Raw genomic sequence first — 14,246 nt, 5'->3', positions numbered from 1 at the left:
CAAGCAATGCATCAGCCAATGCAGAGACACGTACAAGCCAACAAAGTAAAGCCAATCTTTGATTTTGGAATATACCTGATACCTTACACCAAACCCTCAGTCTGTGAATGGGGAACAGGCCCCTTGCTTCCCTCTATCTTTCCATCTCTTTGAGACTCGGACTTCCTGCACTCATCTCACACCAATTTTTGCTTCCAACTTTCACTACAGTTTTATATCTTACTCAATAAGCTGGACTGTTAGGTGGAGTACTTACTAAAACAGTGTTACAAACCATGTTTTCTTTTTTCCACAGAACGCATGTGGTAGATTAATTCACTTTATCACTCTTGGGCACTACCCAGCTTATCTTTTTATGTTCCATTTATCCCATATTTCTGATGATTTTCTGGCTAAAAGTCATCACTTTCTCAGAGCTCATTACTTTTCCTTCATTTGTATCACTGGTACCAGCTGATATCCTTTTAAAAACTTTGGTTTCACAAAGAAACAAAGCATCTACCATTTTAAAAGAGCAGTTCTATAGACTTCCGTGAATGGAGAACATAGAGGTGTGTTGAGATGTACGTGCTCTGTTGTCACAGGTCCTCTCTCTGGACACACCGGCATACACACCAGGCTTCTCACAGCCCAAGAGGTGTACGTTCATGCCTTGTTTGTCATTTACACCTTGCTAACACTAACACTAATACTAGTAAAAGTTAAAATATATCAAGAGAGGGGTGGCTCTATAGTGTAGTGTTTGGCATGTCTACGCTTTGCAAGCAGAAGATCCTGGGTTCAGACCCCAGGTGCGCCAGGCTCCAGGTGCACCAGGCCCCAGGTGTATGTTGAGAGCATGTGGAAGGGGACACCCTGCCTTCAGAGATCCAGTTCTTAAGGGGAAATGGCAACATTCATGGATCAGGGATGGAAGGAGGGCAGGGGAAGAAAAAAATATGTCGAGAGACTACAATGTGCAAAACATTTGTATGTATTATCTTATTTAAACTTTGCAACCATCTTTTAAACTAGGAACTAGTACTAGGATTAAGAAATCAGGAAGCTGAGGTTTACAGATTTTAAGTCATCTGCTCAGGGTCACAACAGCTACTAAATGCATTCAATACCCAGTAGTCTAATGCGGTGTTGTCACTCAAGTGTGCAGAGGGATGTGTGGGCCTGAGAACAAAGTTGACCTACTTAATACTTTATCCAAGGTCAGTCCTGGTTCTAAGCCCAAGGAGACAAAGCAAGATCAGCAGCCACAAAGTTCAATGGTTAGCCAGTCACCTGTACTTTAGGGGTATCCATCACATCCCAACTCTGGATATGGGCAAATAAAAGACAGCATTAGATCTCTGTGCAGGGAGCTAAAATATGGAATAAGCAAAAACAAGAGAAAGGGAAAATATATAGGGTGACCTAGCAATGAAGGACTGAGAGCACAGACAATTTTCAGATAAGTCTTTGGATTGAAGAACCTTTGTTTTGAGTAAAGCGTGTAATTCTGACTGTGAGTTTAGGATCCCTAACAACAGCACAGAGTGATGGCTATGAAGGGCATTAATCAAAGACCCAGTGGACTTGTGTTTACCCTGGGAAGAAACACGGACCTTGCATAGGCATTTGAAACCACTCTTGCTCATGTGGATCATAATCCATTAAGCTGCAAAGTCTTCAAAGAAAAGAGGGGAAATTGAAATATACACATCTAGCCAGTTATTTTGCTAAGGCACTTCAAAGAAATATTTCCTTTGATCGTTTTGACTTCTCATTAATAATAAATGTGAATATATTACTCATAGAAATTACTCAAAGACCTCGGGCTGAGGTTTCAGTTTGACCCATTAACAGCAAAATGGGGAGGATAAAGTAGAGAACCACACACTGGCCATTCGAGTGTCTGCAAGAAGTGACGCATATCTCCAACTCACATGTCTGTGGCCAGAGCAAGTCACACAGCCCATCTTACTTCAAGGGCTACAGGGAAGTATGATCTTGTCAGATGCTGGTAAAGGAGGGTGGGACACTGACAATATCCAGTGAACAGCACTGATGACTAACACAAAGGCCAAGTGAAAAGTAGATATTTTTAAGAGGTCGAATGAAAAACTATGTCCTAGAGAATAAGGCACTTAGGAACTTTGTTGCATTTCCATAGTAATTCCTCAGCTGGAATATCCTCATTAAGGCCTTCACCATGAGCATCACAATTGTTTAAGGAAACAGGTATCCTGATCTGACAAAATCATCAAGAAAAAATGATACCGAAAAAAACTGTGGAATTTATATAACTGGGACAAGAGCAACTTTCTCATGCATAAGAGGAAGAAAAAAATTTCCATCTACCATTCTGCATCTTTGGTAGGAATACTAAGAAAATTCATTGTAGGACTCTGAGAAGGTTAACTACCAAAACCTGATGGTGCCATTAACGTTTTTTCCCCTTGAACTTGCCTATAATCTTGACATTTCTCCAAGCAATTTCAAAGCATTTTATTGTATAACTTTATATTTGGACCTTTAAACAACCCAAAAATGACAATTTATATTTCACTTACTTATTACTTCATTCAACGAACATTTACTTTAAAGGCGTACTACATGCAGTATACTTGCCTACACACTAGAGGCACAAAGCTAAGACATGGTCCTTACTCTTAGAGCATCCATAATAAATCTAGTAAGGGAGAAAGACTAGGCATTAGGAAATTACAGAATATTATACAAGTGCAGTTATAGAAATACACACCAGATATTATGGGAGAGCTATTAGTACTGACATTAATCAAAACCATCACCTGCCTTGGAAGGAAGTAGTGAACCTGTGTGAATCACCCAGTACACAGGACCACCTCTTAGAGTTGCACAAGGTATGCATTGCATGGCTCCAGGATGCACCATCCCTTTGCAGGCTCCTTAGAGTCGTGTGGATGCCAGTTAGGTGTTTGAGCCAGAGGTACCTTCACCTATTTCCTCCAAATTCGCCTTTTGAACTAGCAAAAGGACTGCCAGCAACTAACCAACATTTAGTACTCTGCAACATTTTTATTATATGCTTACTCTTATTTGTATTAATATTGATGTGATAATGCTAATCTCTAACTCACTAAACATTTTTTTCAATAATCATCAATTATAGAGCTAGTCTGCCTAAGACTGTTCTAGCCATGATGGAAGTCCCAGATAAATATAAGCCACTATCCTTGACCTCAGAAAGCTTTTTAACTGAAGAAGAATGACAACAGCATATAAATCAATTAGAGATTAATAATCTCTAACTTGTGTAACACTGAGTTTAAATACAATCTGAGGTATGGGAATCAACCTTAGATTAGATTTCATTTTGAGCTTGAAGGAAGTAGAATATTTCGATAGACTACAGGAAAGAGAATGATGAGAATGTGTGACTATCAGTTTTTGTCCATTCCTTCCAAGAAAAACACCTCAAAGCTCACACCTTGCTGATGGAGATTAGCAGTTGCCCTGGTGTCATAGCAGAATTCAGTCAGCACAGCTGAGGAAGGGTAGTGAGCTCTGCTCATCACTCCCCTCACCTGTTCTAGCTCCTTTTAATACATCCAGTTACCTTGTGTCATTTCCCCAGTTCCCCCTTGGACAGAGAAAGCAAATATAGACTAGTCCACTGATTCTCAAAGTGTGGCACGCAACCAGCAACCTGAGTATCATCTGGAAACTTGTTAGAAACGCAAATCTTTTGGCCCCACCCCAGACTTAGTGAAACTTGGAAGGCACAGCAGTCCGCGGCTTAACAAGCCCTCCGGGTGACTCTGGTGCACACTAATGTCAGAGAACTACTGGGCTCGTCACACATCCTGACTTCAAAACCTAATTCTATTGGCACTTGCCGGCTAAATCTCAAGAGTATCACAGTAGTACCCTCCCTTACTGGGTCATCGTGAAGGATAAATTAGTTAATGTATTAAAGCTCTGGTGTAATCATTAGCAATAAGTAAGCACTCAATAAAGTATTGTTATTAGCATCTGGCAAGACTTCTCTTTGCTTTTAAATCATTTTCATGCCACAACATGGTTGGAAAATCTTAGAGTTGTGTTTCTTCTCATCATCTTCGCCATCACCTTAGATAGCACTACTTCACCACTCTTTGCCACTCTTTGCTAGCATAAAATGTACCATTTTAGCCATTATTATGTGTACATTTCAGTGACATTAAGTATATTCACATTATTGTGCTCCCATCACCACCATCCATCTCCAGAATTTTTTTAATCCTCCCTAACTGAAATCCCACACCCATTAAACAAAAACTCCTCATTCCCAACTACCTTCAGCCCTTGTAAACCACCATTCTATTTTCTGTCTCTATGAATTTAGCTTCTCAAAGTACCTCACATAAGTGTTATCATCCAGTTTTGTCTTTTTTGTGACTGGCTTATTTCACTTAACGCAATGTCCTCAAGTTTCATCCATGTTGTCACATGGGTCAAAATTTCTTTTCTTTTTAAGGCTGAATAATATTCCATTGTATGTATATACCACATTTTGTTTATTCATTCAGCTGTCAATGGACACTTGGCTTGCTTCCATGTTTTGGCTCTCGTGAACCGTGCTGCTATACCCCTATACAAATAGCTCTTCGCATTCCTGCTTACAATTCTTGTAAGTATGTATGTGGGAGTGGAATTGCTGGTGGTCTACTAATCTTGACAGTCCCCTGTCTTTATTAGAAGCCTTACTGTCCTGTCAAGCTGGTGTGGCCATGGCTACCAGAGAGCAACACACCATGCCCCTTTTGCATACAAAAGAGTGCTCTAGGACTGCCTTGCATTCCTTAGAAACTTGAAACTGGGAAAGCAAAGAAAAGTCTTCCTCTAAAATAGTGGTCCCCAACTTTTTTTGACACCAGAGGCCAGTGCTCCTATGAGAATCTAATGCCTGATAATCTCAGGTAGAGCTGAGGCGGTGGTGCTAGTGCTGGGGAGCGGCTGCAAATACAGATGAAGCTTCACTCGCTGGCCCGCTGCTCACTTCCTGCTGTGCGGCCAGATTCCTAACAGGCCACAGACCCAGACTGGTACCAGTCTGCGGCCTGGGGGTTGGGGATCCATGCTCTAAAATATGCCTTCGCCTGCCCTAGACTCCATTCCATCATACTGAAGCATTTTTCTGTCCTACAAATACAGAATACTCAAAGAGAAAACTGCTTTCTTCCATCCACTGATGACAAGGACCAGAGAATAGAGAGATTACAGGGTGGACTGTCTGCTATCATAACTTATTTTTCCTACAGTTGTTTCCAACCAAACACACAGTATCATTAACTTTGACTGTGGTCATTACTTTGGCTTCAGGCTTAATCTATTTTGACTAGAAATATTGTCCTCGGAAACACTACAATTTCCTGAAGAGACTGCAAATCAGCAGTCTTGCCTAAGATCATACATGGCCATTATCTTTCCTCTGCTTGAAAGATGTACGAAGACAGTATGTCATTGTGAGCTGGGAGGTTTTCTTTATTTAGTGTCTGCCTTCTGGCTGAGCTATAAGGTAAGACAATTAGATACCTAGTATTTATAACAGACATGTTTAACTTTCCTGATATGTCCTGCAGAGGTTCAGCAAACACAAAGATAATAGACTATAACTAGCAGTTAGGCGGTTTAGACTTCAAACCTTTTAGACTGTATAAACTACGATGGCGAGACAATAGACAATGTGCTCATTTACTGCTCGAAACCACCTTGAGCAACAATATTTAATGTAGAATCATTCCTACCTGTGAGGTCTACAAGAAACGAGTACTTACATCTTTTTATGCAAGGCTTTTAGTTTGAATTTTGTCAAGAATAAGCGAGACCAATGTCACCCCTCTGGGAGGCAGTGTTGTGCAGTGGAGATGTGGACTGAATTCAGCTCAGCCAGGTTTCTAGGAGCCTCTACCTCTCACTAGCTACATGACCCAGAGCAAATTACTTGAATTCCTCATATCTCCATTTCCTCACCTTAAAACTGGAAGTACTAAAAGTATAAGCATGATATTTCCTGTTATTCCAGGGCAGCTGATACCTGGAAAAGGCCACTTAAAAATCAATGTACCAAAATGACATTTAAAAAAAAATAGGTGTTATTAAAACTTTTTGAAAAATAAGCTAAAAATTATACATGTTCTAAAACTGTCTTATACTTAGCTAAATTTGGTGTAAAGCGTTAACTATAAGTTATATTCAGAAAAATAGTAAATTATTTAGGAGTTTTTTGTTAAAATTTTTAAATAAAACTATATGATAGCACTATATAGCATCTTTCATTTCATATATGACCTTCAAAAGAACAAAAACTATTCTGAGGCCTAATTGGCTCCCAAGGACCTCTTCTGTTCCTTTTGTTTCGAATCCTTCCTTTTGAAGCACTTGTCATCCTCATCATTGTTCTTGTCCCTTGTCAACAGGTCAAATCATGCCAAATCCACAATTTCCCATAGCTTTGTAAATAATTCTAGTAGCTCTCTTGTATCACTCCATCAACTTTATGAAATCCTTAATGTTTATCAAACTGTGCTTTTCCCCTGTGTAATTCATCTACTTTTGTATTTGTGCAATCTAACATCATAAATATTTGACAATGAGGCTATGAACAACAAAGGTGACTGACCCATGGCCCAGGATAGATGTTAGAATAAAACAGAAAGAGGTATTTGACTGGAGACTGATTTTAATAAATGGCCAGCTCATAATGATAATTTTTGCTTTCCTGACACTTCTTAACTACAAAGACTAGAAGATGAATGCTAAGATAGCAAAGATCCTTGGTTTCTTATTAAATTGCTAAATCAGTGTCACATACTCAACACTGCCTAGTGAATAGCATGTGCTTTAGTTGTTAAAAAGTATTATTATTTACTTAAGAGGACCCACATTCATAAAGGTGTTGAAGGCATTTAAATACACGTTCATAATGAAGGCTTTGAAGAATGTTTTTCTTACACCAGTTCCCTTTTTCATCAATAAGCATCATGATTAGAGAATTAAAGAATCCCTCACTCCCTGACATACCTCCATCCCTTTTCCCTTATTTTACTTAATCTTCTCTCAATAACATTTATTCCCATCTGGCATGCCATATATTTACATATTTACATTTTATCTGTTTCCCACCACTAGAATCTAACTCACGAGGCCAAGGACTTGGTTCATTCATTAATGTGTCCCCAGCACCAAGAACAGGGCCTGACATATGATAAGTGTTCAATAAGCATTTGTTGATGAATGACAGATTCCTCTTTTCCTTCTCAATTCAGGGCCCAGTGTCCAGGAGCCACCATAATGATCCCATAGTTGGGGGGGGGGGGGTGTTCTCAGTGCACCGTGGGCTGAAAAAGCCCCTAATGTGAATAAAAATGCACACTGTGTAAATCCTAAGAAGGAAAGACAGCATGGAGATTCAGAAAAGCACACAACAGGATGAAAGGCTGTGGATAGTCACTGCAAACTCACACCAATCTGTCCCTAGACCTAGCCCCATTCTAATTTAATTCAGAAGGAATAGAAGAAGGTTCTTCTGTGGGGCAAAGGAAGGAAGCTACAATTCTCTCTCCTGCAAAGAAAAAAAAATGTGTTTGAGTGATGGTGTGGTGGAAGGAACTACCTTGTAAGAATCAGGAAATCTTTGTGCTGATCTCACCTCTGGCACTGATTGGGTCTATATTATGAAGTCTATTTGGGTCTGTAAGTCAGGAAATTCACTTCGAACTTTCAAGGCTCTATAACTTTATCTGTATGATGAGTGAGTGTGGCTAGATCGGTATTTCCTAAACTATGTTCCTTAGAACATTTGACCTGCTTCTTCACCAATAAAGTGACCACTAGCCACATGTGGCTGTTGAGCACCTGAAATGTAGGTAGGGCCACATTTTGCAATGTAAAAACTAAAACAGTATACAGAGAAAAAAAAAGTGAAGTATCTCATTAATAGTTTTATATTGATTAATGTTGAAATAGTAGTAGGTTTATATATTGTGTTAAATAAAATATATTATTAAAATTGAGTAGTATGGGAAGCTGTGGATGTTGTGGGAGCAGGGACTTCTCAGCACTTTCTGCTCAAATTTGCTGTGAATCTAAAGTGGCTCTTAAAAAGTGATAACTAAATAAATGAAAACTTAATATAAAAATAGGCCCACTTGTTTCTACTTTTAAAAACGTGGCTACCAAAATATTTAAAATTATATACGTAAACTACAGATATGATTCATAGGATATTTCTACTTAATAGTACTTCTCTACAACCTAAGAGAAGAAAATGTAGAAAATGTTTCTCTGATCAAACACTGCATACCGTGTCTTCATTCTCACACCTCCCCAATCTCTGTCCCATGTCATGATGCTGTTTATGAAAATGAGCATATGGAGTCTTCCTGTATACAGTATATAGAAATGTTCAATTGTCATTTTCTATACATATAAAATCATGGAATCTATTTTCCACTGAGCACCTATTAACACCCCTAGGTTCTGAGGAAGACATTTTGGCAAATAGTGGTCTAGATTTTCTGTATTTTGGATTCCAATAATTTGTGATATTATGGATCTGTGTATGTGGAAGGAAGCGATGAGTGAGTGTGGAAGAGTCTTGTTCAGGCAGGGAGAGTTTGAGGGAGAAATCATGTTCTTCACCAACACTTCCTGGTAGAGAGCTCAGCTAATCAAATGCTAAAAGAGAAGAAAGTTGGGAGACAAGAGCATGAAATTGGGTTAAGGGGGAGATAAGCTCAGATTCAGAGGATTTACTCAGAGAAGCTTCGTGTTAAGTTATATTCAGTAAAATCTTGACTCTCTACTGCTTGGGATGCTGATGCTTTCAAGAAATCAGTACCACAGTAAACATCAGAGTCCCAGGTAGAACATGTAGTGACTAGAAAACTATAAAACATGACGTTCCAAGAAGAAACACTATGAGTGGCTGGAAGGCTGCAAATATCCCGTAGTTAAGAGGACGTATTACGACATGTCAGGAGTCAAACCCAGACCAGGAAGGCTGGGCTGCTCCACTCTTCCCCCATCTCACCTCCAGGTCTCCAGGGAGCAGATGAGGAGAAACCCTTAAGGGTTTATCTAGCCAGATAAAGCAGTGAAACCACAGCCTGTAGCCTGTGACAGAGATTTCTGTGTGGGTGATAAGAAACCTATTTCTGGGGCCTGACATTTTGGCCTGTGATTCCCAAAGGTGTCACAAGTCAGGTGCTTGATCACCTAGGATTTCTGGTGTTCCATTATGAATAGAAGTTTTTCCTGGATGAATCTGAGAATTTTTCTTATTGTTTATTAACTTCTCCCTGGTCCTCTGTAACTATAAAATGTGCTATAGAATGTGCTGTCTTTAAAAGCTCTAAGCATTTATTCTAAATTAACAGCTTTACAGCTAGATTGAGATATAATTTATATATAGTAAAATTCACGAATTTTAACTGTGGATATATTTTAGTAAATGTATCATCATGCAATTACCACCACAATCACATTTTAGAATACTTTCATCACTCCCAATTTTTTCTTGTGCCCTTTTGGAGACAATTTCCAGCCCAATCCTCTGTCCCAGGAAACTGCTGATGTGTTTGTCACTAGTTTTGCCTTTTCAAGAATTTCATGTAAATGGAATCATACAGGACATAAATAGTTTTTGGCTTATTTCACTTAGAATGATGCTTTTGCATCATGTTGTTGTATCAGTACTCCATTCCTTTTGGTAGTTAATATTCCATTGTATATCAGATTTTCTTTTTATCTATACATCCATTGATGGGCATTTTTTTCCACTTTGGGACTATTATGAAATAATGATACTATGAACATTCATGTACAAGTCTTTCAGTGGACATATGTTTTTATTTCTCTTAGGTAAATACCTAAGGGTAAAATTGCTGGGTCATGTGCTAAATGTGGTATTTTTAACATTTTAAGAAACTTCATTTTTCAAAATGGCTTTATCATTTTTCATTTTCTCCAGTTTTTAGGGGAATTCTAGTTGCTCCAAATCCTCACCAACTTCTGTTATTGTCAATATTTTTAATCTTAGCTATTCTAGTGTGAGTGTATTGGTATCTCCTTATGGTTTTCAGGTACATTTCTCTAATTACCAATGATGTTGAAAATCTTTTTATGTGGTTTTTGACCATCCATATATTTTCTTTTGTGCAATGTCTATTCAAATATGTCTTTCATTTTATTATTAAATTGTTTTCTTATTATTGAGTTATAAGAGAATTTTCTGGATACAAGTCCTTTTTCAATTATATGCCTTAAAGATATTTTCTCTTAATTCATGGCTTACATTTTAATTTTTTTAATTGTGTTTTTTGACAAGCTGATGTTTTTAATCTTTATAAACTCTATTAATTTTTTTATGGTTAACATTTTCTGTATTCTACATGAGAAATTTTACCTAATCCAAGGTCACATAGATTTTCTCCTATATTTTCTTCTAAAAAGCTCATGTTGTCAGCTCTTAGATTTAAGTCTATGATCTGTTTTAATTTAAATTTTTTGTATTCTGTGAAGAAAAGATTGAAGTATCTTTCTTAATCTAGATGTCCAGTTATTCCAGCATGATTTATTGAAAACTATACATTTCTTACCTTGGCAACTTCATCAAAACTTGATTGACTATATATACTGCCATAAAAGTAGACATACAGATAAATGGAACAAAGTAGAAAATCCAGAAATAAACCCAAGTCTATGTGGTCGATTAATCTATAACAAAAAGGCAAGAATATATACAATGGGGTAAAGAGAGGCTGTTCAATAAGTGGTATTGGAAAAACTGGACAGATACATGCAAAAAAAAATGAAATTAGACTAATCTATTACACCATATACAAGAATAAACTCAAAATGGATTAAAGACTTAAACGTAAGTCCTGAAACCATAAAACTCCTAGAAGAAAACATAGGCAGTAAACTCTTTGACATCATTCTTAATAATGTATTTTTTAAAATATTTCTTCTCAGATAAGGGAAACAAAAGAAAATAAACAAATGGGTTTATATCAAATTAAAAATATTTTGCATAGCAAAGGAAATGATCAACAAAACAAAATAAAACAAAAAACAACTTACGGAATAGGAAAAGATATTTGTCAATGATACAACCAATAAAGGGTTAATATCAAAAATACATAAAGAGCTTATACAACTTAACACAAAAAATAGAAACAATTTTATTTTTTAAAAGATGGGCAGAAGACCTGAATAAACGTTCTCTACAGAGAACATATAGTCAGCCAATAGATATAATAAAAAGATGCTCAACATCACTAATCATCAGGGAAATACAAACTAAAATCACAATGAGATATCACCTCTCACCATTTATTGAATGGCCAACATCAATAAATTAACAAACAACAAGTTTGTTAATTTGTGCATTGTTGGTGAGTTCATAAATTTGTGTAGCCACTATGGAAAACAGTATGGAGGTTCCTCAAAAAATTAAAAATAAAATTATCATATGACCCAGCAATTCTACTTCTGGGGATTTATCCAAACAAATCCAAAACACTAATTCAAAAATATGTGTGCATCCCTATGTTCATATTAGCATTATTTATAACAGTCAAGATATGAAAGCAATCTAAGTATCCATCAATAGACAAATGGATAAAGAAGTGATATCTATAATGGAATATTACTCGGACATAAAAAAAATGAAATCTTGCCATTTGTGACACAATGGATGGACTTAGAGGATATTACGTCAAGTGAAATATGTCAAAGAGAAAAAGACAAATACCATATAATATTACTTATATGTGGAATCTAAAAAACAAAATAAACAAACTAAACAGACAAACTCAGATACAGAGAACAGAGTGATGGCTATTAGATGGGAGGTGAGTAGAGGGTGGGTGAAAAGGGAAAAGGCATGAAGTACAAATTGGAAGTAATAAAAATAGTCTCAGGGATGTAAAGTACAGAAAATATAGTCAACAATATTGTAACAACTATGTGTGGTGTCAGATGGGAACTAGAGTTACCAGGGTGATCATTTTATAAGTTATATAAATGTCTAATCACTATGTTTCACACCTGAAACTAACATAATATTGTATGTCAACTATAATTGAAAATAAAAAATAAAAAAATATTTTTAAAAATTCAATTGACTTCATGTAAATGTGGGTCTATTTCTAGACTCTCAGTCTATTGCATCAATTCATATATATCCTTATACCATTAACCACACTATCTGGATTATTGTAGTTTTTACAGTAAGTCCTAAAATCAGATAGAATATGTCCTCCAATTTTGTTTTGTTCTTTTTAAAAATTGTTTTGGCCGTTCTAGATCCTTTGCAGTGCTACATTTAATAACACATTTAATAATGTCTGAAAGATATAGCATTTATAATCTTATACAATTTGTAGATAAAGAAACCTCAGACACATAGAAGTATAAGCAATCTGTCTGACTTCACATTAGGAGGCTGGGTTCCTGTCTCTTTGTGGTCTTATCTCATTTTTCTACTGGAATGTCAGCCCCACAAAAGCAGGGACTGTGTATGTCTTCCTTACCTCTGATTCCCCGGTGAAACAATGCTCATGGTAGGTTTTCAACAAATATTTGTTGGACAAAAGGAGGGATTAGGTCCAAGAGAAATTGAGTGACTATCTCTGGTAAAAGTCAGTAGCAGACCTCTGTCTAAAACTTCAGCTTCCAAACTCTTTATTTAATATTTTTCCATATTACAATGTGAGTGAAAGAGAGAGAGAAGAAAGAGAAAGGAGAAAAAAAGTGATCGAAAGAGCTCGATAAGAGCATTATTTGAAGGATTTATTTACAGTCTTTTGTTTTGATTCATCACAGCCTATAGCCTGCAGCTTTCAGCCTCTAAGCATTTTCAAGTTTCTTCTTTGCTTGAAACACTTTTTAACTCTCAGAGGATACCAGATGATTCACAGATCTAAAACCACAGCCTAAGCAGAGACAACCACATTTCCTTCCTGAGTACGGCACTGAGAAAATAGAGAACCGACACACAAGGCCGGAATGGATACCTGGGGTCAGCAGTCGACAGACCCCACCTGAACCATTCTGGACCCATGATCCTTCTAGTGTGGAAAGATCTTCAGGAAGCAATATTTGGCAGAGTTTTTTCTCCCTACAATTTAATTTAGAAAGGACTTTTATCTTTTAAAAAAAATTTCTTAAACTGTGGTTCTTGTTTTTAAACCTGGAAAACTAGGTGTCAGAAAAAAATAATAATAACCGGGTGTTAATCTGAGAAGGAAAGTAACTAGAGAACAGGATAAGGACTACATAACTACCAAAATGTGGAGGCGCTCAGACTCCACAACCTCTAATTCATGTGGAATGTAATCTTCTTAAACGATGATTATAGATACATAATATGTATTTGGAGAGACTGGAATTGTCATTAATTGCTCTGCAATATCCTGTCAACCAAATTCTCCTTTCAATAAATACATGTGATTTCCATTGAAATTAGGGGGTGTCATGTACAGGTAACTGTGAAGAGAATTTGGTTCTGTGACCTCACAAGGCACTGTGACGACTTTGATTTATAAACAATTACTAAGGAAGATTTCTACAGGAAGCTGTCAGTGATAAGGAAGAAATTAAACATCTCTATTTCAGTCTAGTCAAGAAACACTTTTCGAGTGTAGACTTTGTTCAGGGCAAGGTACTGCTGGAGGAACCCAAGGTGAGACGCACACCTGTCTTGACCTGCTGCCGTATCTGCAGGTGAGAGGCCTGACCAATATCTCTTACATCTGGTTCATTTTCTCAGTTCTCAGCTTAAATGTCAATTTCTCCAGATGAGATTAGGTCTTCCTAGGAAGACACATCATATTTGTAATTACTTGTTTTATGCCTGTTTCCTCCTCCAGCCCAAGGAAGAGAGAGGACTGTGCTCATTTTATCCTGGCACTCTGTGGATGTCTTGATAAGAACACAGCTTCTAGAGCCAGCAGCCTGTGTTCAAATGTCAGCTGTGTCACTCCTTCTCTGTGTGATTTGGGGAAAATCACTTATGCTTTCGAAGATTTGGTATCCCTATCTGTAAGGCACAGATAATAATTCTGTAGAACTTAGCTCACAGAGCTGTTCTGAAAACTAAATGAGATAAAGTGTCTAAATGGCCTGGCACATATTAAACCCTCCATAAGAATAAAACATCAGTAGTTAAATAAGGCTAATCTCTTTCATAAATAAATAGAGACAATAGTTGCCATTTTCTGGCTAGCAGAATGACAACACGACAA

At 37.1% G+C, this 14,246-nt stretch overlaps 1 long non-coding RNA gene across 2 annotated transcripts in view; it reads right to left on the bottom strand.

Annotated features, from left to right (window-relative positions):
• Positions 1-14,246, bottom strand: part of LOC107504794 — a 61,751-nt gene that overhangs the window by 23,653 nt on the left and 23,852 nt on the right. The window lies entirely within an intron of this gene.

Source organism: Rousettus aegyptiacus, unplaced genomic scaffold, assembly GCF_014176215.1.
Source record: "Rousettus aegyptiacus isolate mRouAeg1 unplaced genomic scaffold, mRouAeg1.p scaffold_m13_p_2, whole genome shotgun sequence".
NCBI lineage: Eukaryota > Metazoa > Chordata > Mammalia > Chiroptera > Pteropodidae > Rousettus > Rousettus aegyptiacus.
This window is presented reverse-complemented; position numbering and strand designations above follow the sequence as displayed.